The 7,858-nt window shown below is 46.7% G+C and overlaps 1 non-coding gene across 1 annotated transcript; it reads right to left on the reverse strand.

Annotated features, from left to right (window-relative positions):
- Nucleotides 1–7,198: 7,198 nt before the first annotated feature.
- trnaw-cca (transfer RNA tryptophan (anticodon CCA)) lies at nt 7,199–7,270 on the reverse strand. Its single transcript has one exon. It is a non-coding gene; the product is annotated as a tRNA-Trp (tRNA).
- Nucleotides 7,271–7,858: the final 588 nt, after the last annotated feature.

The raw sequence follows: 7,858 nt of genomic DNA on the forward strand, positions 1-7,858 counted from the left end.
GTCTCAGATTCTCAGCATCCGCAGTCCTTTACGTTAGAAATTAAATCAATTCAGCGTCATGTGCGGGAATGAGAATCCTTTCAATTTCCCAAAAAATTGGCAGAGATTTCAAGGCATTTGGAAAATAAGTAACATTAGGAAGAACATTTTCGCACAGGGAGTGGTTCGGATCCGTAAATCCCTGTCTGACCGTGACAAGGAGGCAGATTCAAGAACACAAAAGGGAATTCGGTGGTCATGTTCAAAGTAACAATGTGTAGATTTACAGGGAGAAGGCAAGAGAATGATACGAATAGAGACTCTCATTTACTTGCTGTGAAGAACCAGCAGAGCTAAGGTGGGCCTCCAAATGCGCTGTGACACGTGTTGTGATTCAGAGTGAACTCACAGTTCGACCAACGCAAGGTGGGTATTTAGAAAAAGTTTATATTTACACAGTCTCCTCACGTCAGCGCAACAATAAAATAGTTTAATTATCCACCAGTGGAGAGAGCCCTGTTCCTGGAGATGGGACAAACAGCTGGCTCAGGGATATCAGTCCACATTGGTCTCTTTGCTGCAAGGTCAGAGGGAGAACATTGGAGGGACAAAGGAGTGAATAGCGATCTGTGTAGGAGGGTGAATAACTGTCAATAGAGACTGTTCCTGGCTAACAATAAGTCGTGTGTAACAGCAGACTATGTGATAACAAGGCCTCGTGTGGGTGAGGTAGGGGTCAAGGGCATGGGGCAGTTCGGGTCCAAACAATATTGAACTCGATGTTGAAGACGGAGAGCTATAGGATCTCCAAGTGGAAACTGAGGCGTTGGTCTTCCACCAGGAGCTTAGCTTTGCTGGAACACTGCTGCATGCCTGAGACAGAGATGTTGGCCAGGGAACAGGGTGGCGTGTTAAAGTGACAGGCAATCAGAAGCGCAAGGCCTTTTTTTGCGGGCAGAACCCAGCTGTTCTGCGAAGCAGTCACCCAGTTTATGCTTCATGCTACGTTGGGGAAACCACACTGTGAGCAACGAATGCAGTAGACTAGTTTGTGGCCAATGTGCAGGTAAAGTGCTGCTTTACCTGGACGTTATGTTCGAGTCCTTGAATATTCAGGAGGGAGCAGGTAAATGGGCAGGTGTTACACATTCGGTGATTGCAGGGGAAAGTGTATTGGGACAATGGGAGGTGGGTGTGGGGTGTTGCAAGTGAAGGAAGAGTTGACCCGAGGTGTAAGCCCTGCCCATTTCCCTCCTCTCATATATAAATCCGTAAAGTTGAAAGAACGTTACATCGAATGATTCAGTGCCACGTGACTCACGAACTAATTCGTATTCATGTTCCGGGGCCAGCCTCATTATTGTGTCACAGCAGCTGCAGGCCATCAGCGGGGTCTCGCCCTATGACGTCACGGTACGGCTGGAATCCCCCGGGACAGTTTATCAAACTGTCCTGTGGGTCAGGGCAACCCTGCATCGGGAAGCACTGGGATGGTCAACCACTATCAGTTAACATGGGGAACACATCTCCACATTACAGAGCCTCGAGGCAAGCTTCCCTTCGTTCCACTTAAAGTTCAAGAGCTCTCAAATTTCTTCCAGGTGTTCGCTAAATATATCTATGAGCACTTTGTTAAAGTTTGAATTTTGCGAGTGTTGAAATTTTGTGCTTTTGGAGAAATCACAGTTCGAAAAAACAGAATGTGGGAATTTAGACTGAGTTTATATTTGCACGACGGTGATATGTCTGCGGGTGCGTGATTGGAGCATCACCCAGAGGGGAAACCATCTCCCCTATTCAGTCAATGTCGTTTTTGCAGCTTTCCCGGAAGACGGCGCACTGTTCTGCACCTCGCCTTCTCATCTCTTTCCCAAAAAAACTTCGACATAAATATTTCACATTGATATACTGGCCCAATGTGCACAGTTGAGATGACACCCTCGTGGAGGTCTAAGTGGTCTTCTGTTGTTCTCTGTACCCTATGTTGAGGAGGGCAATGCTTGTCACTGGGCAATCCGGTGTCAGAGACAAGTTTAGAAACAAAATGGTTCAACTTTCTGCCAGTCGAGAGGGCTCGGTTCCTGGGGCCGGGACAAACAGCAGCAGGGAGACAGAATGAGAAGCAGCTGTTCTGGAAACCCTTTGCCGCTTGCAATTCTCAGAGCAATGTCAAATGTATTTCACACTGAGCAAGACTCAGCTGGTTGAAGATGTGAAGTGGCAGTGGCAGCTCGTAGTATGTGTGGCTTCTTGGACTAGGGGTATGATTCTCGCTGTACATTTTCCACTGCGAGACATCCCCGGTTGAAATCCTAAACGAGCCCACGTTTCCTGATTTGTGCACGAGTGCCTGCTTCATTTTCTCAAAAAGCGCCTTCGCTAAACTCCATTGGACAACGAATTGGGCAGGAAGCAAGCAAGAGAATTGATGGAATATAGCATTGACGTCAGTGGTGCCGTGTTTAAGGAATGTCAGCAGTGAAGCAAGATTGGAAAATTAGGACAGCTCTGCTCGGAGAACAGAAGTTTGAAATCTGGCCTGATTGAAGCTTTCCAAGTCATGCGAAGTCTAGGCAGAGAAAGTATCGCAGTTAAAATGCTCCCACGCCTGAAAGGATCGGCAACGATTTGGCAGTGTTTTAAAGTATTGAGGAAAAGAACCAAAAGTGACATTAGGAAGAACGCTTTCGTACAGGGAATGGTTAGGGTCAGCAAATCCCTAACTGACACTGACAAACAGGCAGATTCTATCGACGCAAACGGGAATTCGGTGATCATGTTTAAAGTAACAATGTGCAGAATTACATGGAGAAGGCAAGAGAATGATACGAATAAAGACCCACGTTTACTTACTGTGTCGACCCAGCAGAGCGAAGATAGGCCACATGGCGTCCGTCTGCGCTGTGACACAGGCTGTGATTCAGAATGAAATCACAGTTTGACCAACAGAATGTGGGAAGTTCGAAAAAATGTTTATACTTACACAGCCTCCATACGTCTGTGGAACAGCATATTACACGCCAGCAGTGGAGATCTTTGACATCAGTCTCGAATGTGCATGCCACATGCCAGCCAAAAGGCTGAAGGGACCTTGGAAAACAGGAACGTGCTGGGCCCATAACGCAGAGGTCGATGGATCGAAACCATCCTCCGCTGTTGCTCGATGTCTCCTTGAGCAGCTTCCTTTTGTAATGGTGCTGTACTGTGTTCTGTATCTTGCCTTTGCACCTACTTCCTGAGTGTCTGAATGTCCTATATCATACTGATACTCTCACGAACCTCACACCGTTCAAGTAACGTGCTTTTGGAGGTCTGAGTGGTCTTCTCCTGTTCTTCGTCGGTTTCCTATGAACTGAATCGCTAACCCACTTCTCTGAGATGCCAATGAGCTGAGACGCATACCTTGTGGTTTTGTGCCTTCCCTGTCATCGTTCGCCTCGCCGGTTCGGACATGAATGACAAGATGATCTGCATGTCAGAAACCGTATCACCACTCAGACACAGTCCCTTACTATTAGGACAGATATCACTGATTGTGAATCACCTCAGAGAGAGACAAGTGGCAGAGAATCGCCGTGGACTCGATGGGATGAACCACCTCTGTCGGCGGGAGAATGATGCTACGTGTTTATGCCGTCCCGCTGCCTATCTCTGGGACAAAGAGGCTGAGGGAGAAAATCTGGTTCATTTTTAACCGTCCCTTCCGTGTTGGACCGCATGCAGTCCCTCAGCTCGGGGCCGTGGGGATGACTCTCAGTGAGTGAAGGTTTCACTCGGATTTTCTTCATCTGGGACACTTGGGGCTCAGATGTTAACTGCTTTGCGGTCGCAGCGATGAAAGCGATGCCCATTTTGCAATAGACTTTCCGTAAGATTTCTGCTTGAAGACGAATTCTGAACACCAAGCAGGCTGCACAACAATGTACTCATATGAATTTACTTGAGGGAAGTGTCCTCGGTGTCCATTTCTCTCTGCCCCGCCAGCACAGCATCTTTCTATCTCTCCGATAACAGACGTTTGGAGGAAATTCATAATCAAAGTTACTCACGTCCCACGCATTAGTGTAAGTGAAACCTCTCACCCCAAGGGATTGAGAGATAGAGAGCAGAAGAGCGAATGGACTCTTCCCTCCCTCCAGAAAAGCGTACAAGTAGAAACAAATTGGCTTAATTATCCGCCAGTGTAGAGTCCAGTTCCTGGGGATGAGACAAACATCAGCGTCTCGGGGACAGAATGACAAGTAGATGTTCTGGAAACGCTTTGCTGCTTGCAATTCTTGGGGCAAAGTGGAATGTATTTCACACTGAGAAAGTTTCAGCTGGCTCAGAGTCTCAAATGTACATTGCTCTCTGAGTTTATACTTGCACATCGACGATATGTCTGCACAACAGCACATGACAACTGCAATGCAGGAGAATGGCACAGCGGGTGCATGCTGGAATCATAACCCAGAAGCGAAACCATTTTCTCCTATTCACTCAATGTCGTCTTTAGCAGCTTTCCCGTATAACGGCGCTCTGTTCTGTTCCTTGCCTTGTCATCTGCTTCCCAAACTTCGAGTATCTGAGTTAACTATGTCACATCGATACACAAGTCAAATTTACGCAGTTGTGCTGGCACCATTGTGGAGCTCTGAGTTGTATTGCCCTGTTCTTTGTCGGTGTGTCCTGATTTCGTGTGAAATCTCTTCTCTCAGATGGCAATGAACCGGTGAAGTTGAAACACGTGACTTGCTGTTTTTGTCCACTTCCCGCAGTAAAGAAACCAACGCCCGTGTAATAAAAGACTTTTTGCAGGATTGCTGTGTCAAAACAAATTCTGAACACCAAGCAGGCTGCACAAAAATGTACTCATACCAATTTACCTGAGGGAAGAGTCTCCGGTGTCCATTTCTCTCTGTCCCGACAGCACAGCATCTTTCTGTCTCTCCGTTAACAAGACCTTTGGATCAAGTTCAAAGTTGCCCATTTCCTACGCATGACTGTAACTGACTTAACCTGCCTCACGTAATAGTGAGAGAGAGCAGAAGAGTGAATGGGCTCTGCCTTCCACCAGCACAGCTTGTAAGTAGAAATGAAATGGTTCAGTTATCCACCAGTGGGGAGAGCGGGATCCCTGGGGACGAGACAAACAGCAGCGTCCTGGGAGCAGGGAGACAGATTGAGAAGCAGATGATCTTGAAACTCTTCCCCAGTTGCAATTCTGGGAGCAATGCATAATGTATTCCATAATGAGCAAGTCTCAGCTGCTTCCGGAGGTGGATGCATCCATGGCTGGTGCCTCGTTAGTCTGGGATATGATTCTAGCTTTGGGTGTTGTAGCGAATGCAGCCGTGTGAGAGTTTCCGGATTCCAATCCCAGTCGAAACATCATTCGTTAAATTGACCTGAGCAAAAATGCCCGATGAATTTTCTCAAAAAGCCGCTTCGTTAAATAAGATCGGACTCCCTGAATTAGGGACAGTGAAGAGCTGCCATTGCAGTGAACACGGCGAAGGGAAACACGTGTTGAAAGTGAGAACAAGTCTTGCAGATTTTTCGCCCGCGCAATCCGAGTCTGAATGAATCCTCCACCTGTATTACGCTCAATTCTGAGGGTGATAATTCAGAAAGCGGGGAAGTGAAGTAAGTGCAGACGGCGCTGAACAGGTTAACGTGAGTGGTGCCATCCTGAGGAATGTCAGCAATGAAGGGAGATTGGAAAGTTTGGGGCAGCTCTCTTTAGAGAACAGAGGGCTGAAAGCTGGTCTGATTGAAGTTTTCCACGTCATGAGGGTTTTAGACAGAAGAAATAATGCAGTGAAAATCCTCCCAGGCCTGAAAGGGTCGAGAACGATTTGGCAGAGATTGAAAGTCATCAGGAAAATAAGTAAAAGTGACATTAGGAATACCGTTTTCGCACAGGGAGTGGGGTCAGTAAGTCGCTGTCTGACAGTGACAAAGAGGCAGATTCAATGGACACAAAAGGGAATTCGGTCGGCATGTTCAATGTAACAATGTGCAGATTTACAGGGAGAAGGCGACACAATGAGACACTTATTTACATATTGTGTTGAACCAGCAGAGCTAAGGTGGGCTGCATGGCCTCAGTCTGCGCTGTCACACATTTTGTGATTCTGAGTGAAATCGGAGTTGGATCAACAGAACATAGGAAATTTGACAACGGATATATTCTGCCCAACAGGATACTCCATCACAGCAATGAAGGTGTTTTGACATCATTCTCGAAGGTAAATGCCACAGTGCATATTCAAAACCGAGTATTCCTTTGAATCACTGAGTAATTTGTTTACAGTTATCAGTTGAGGTGAGCGGAGTTGCGCATTGGGAGCCACTCCAGTTGATAGTTCGAAGCCGTTTTCTCCTGTTTGATCGTCCCACTAGCACTCCAATTTGCTGTGCTTCCAGTCAGTAGATGCAGATTACTATCCCATACTGATACACGGGTCACGATGACCCAGCTGTTGTGACAAGCTTGTGAAGGGCTGAGTGCTCTTCTCCTGTTATCTGTCTGGCTGCTATGATCCGAATCATCAAACCTCTCTTCTCCGAGATAGGAATAAACTGGTGAAGGTGAAACACATCAGTTGTGGTGTGTTCCATGCGCAGGAGGCCCTGCATTAATTCCCCACGCTGTTTCACACAGCAGCAGCCTCTCGGTGAATTACACTTGGCAAAAAAATCGATTGAACCAAATCAGTGTCCGCCATTGGATTTTCCTGACACCGTTTATAAAATTCAGGCTCACCGTTAATGTGGAGATGGGTCGTCAGACTGTAATTTCCGCTCCTTCTGTTGAATAAAGATAATTTTAACTGTGTCCAGTGAGAGGAAAGGATTTGCATTTGGTGGGAAACATTTCTATCTGAACTCGCTGTCACTCCCCTTGAAAGCTTGAAAGATTGAAACATAAAGCTGGGAGTCTCTGGATTATGTTGTAAAAATATTGGTATTATGTTATTCACACCGCGCTGTCACCAACTGAACGAAGCGACTGCCCAGAGGGAGGCGGCTGTGTTTAAATCCCGTGATGAACCCGGGGAGCTGAGCATTTACCCAAACAATGGGCACACCACCTCCCTGACACAGTGTTCACAAATCAAACTGACAGCAAAGATTCACGTGAGATCGAAAGTTTCCGAAAAGAAGATTTGGCTCAACAGATATCCGGAGTGAACGCACTCCTTTCTTGATTTGAAATGTAAGAAGTCGACGTCAGTGAGCCTGACGTGACTCGAACACGCAACCTTCTAATCTGGAGTCAGACGCGCTACCGTTGCGCCACAAGCTCACTAGGTGCCTTGTGAGCTCTATTCATGCTTAAGGAAGGTGATCGCGCCGCAATGATTTTACGTTATGAACGACAACGGAGATCAACAGTTCATGTCTGTTCTGTCTCTCCCACCTCTCCTTCTGTCTCTCGAAACAATTTCCAACTCTACCTCAATAAAAAGCTGAAAGAACTGCGGATCCTGTATATCAGAAACAAAAAAACAGGAGTTACTGGTGACCCTTTCACAGAACTGATGGCGATTGGGAAAACGTTGGTTTATATGCAGGAGATATTGTGGGAGGAAGGCGGATGCAGTAAATGATAGATCAGGACAGAGCCCAAAGCGAGGGAAGAACTGTTGGACAGGAAAGGGAGTTGATAACGATCTGCGTGGGAGGGTGAATGGAGACTGTTCGTGGCTAATAATAGGTAGTGTGTAATGACAGACTGTGTGATAACAAGGCTTGGTGTGTGTGGAAGGGATGAGGATACTATGGAGTTCAGGCCCTAGAATTATTGAATTCGATATTGCGACCGGAGGATGTATGGTCCCCAAGTGAAATATTTGGTGCTCTTCGTTCTGCTGGTGCTGAACTTCGCTGGAAC

Source organism: Chiloscyllium punctatum, chromosome 36, assembly GCF_047496795.1.
Source record: "Chiloscyllium punctatum isolate Juve2018m chromosome 36, sChiPun1.3, whole genome shotgun sequence".
Lineage (NCBI taxonomy): Eukaryota > Metazoa > Chordata > Chondrichthyes > Orectolobiformes > Hemiscylliidae > Chiloscyllium > Chiloscyllium punctatum.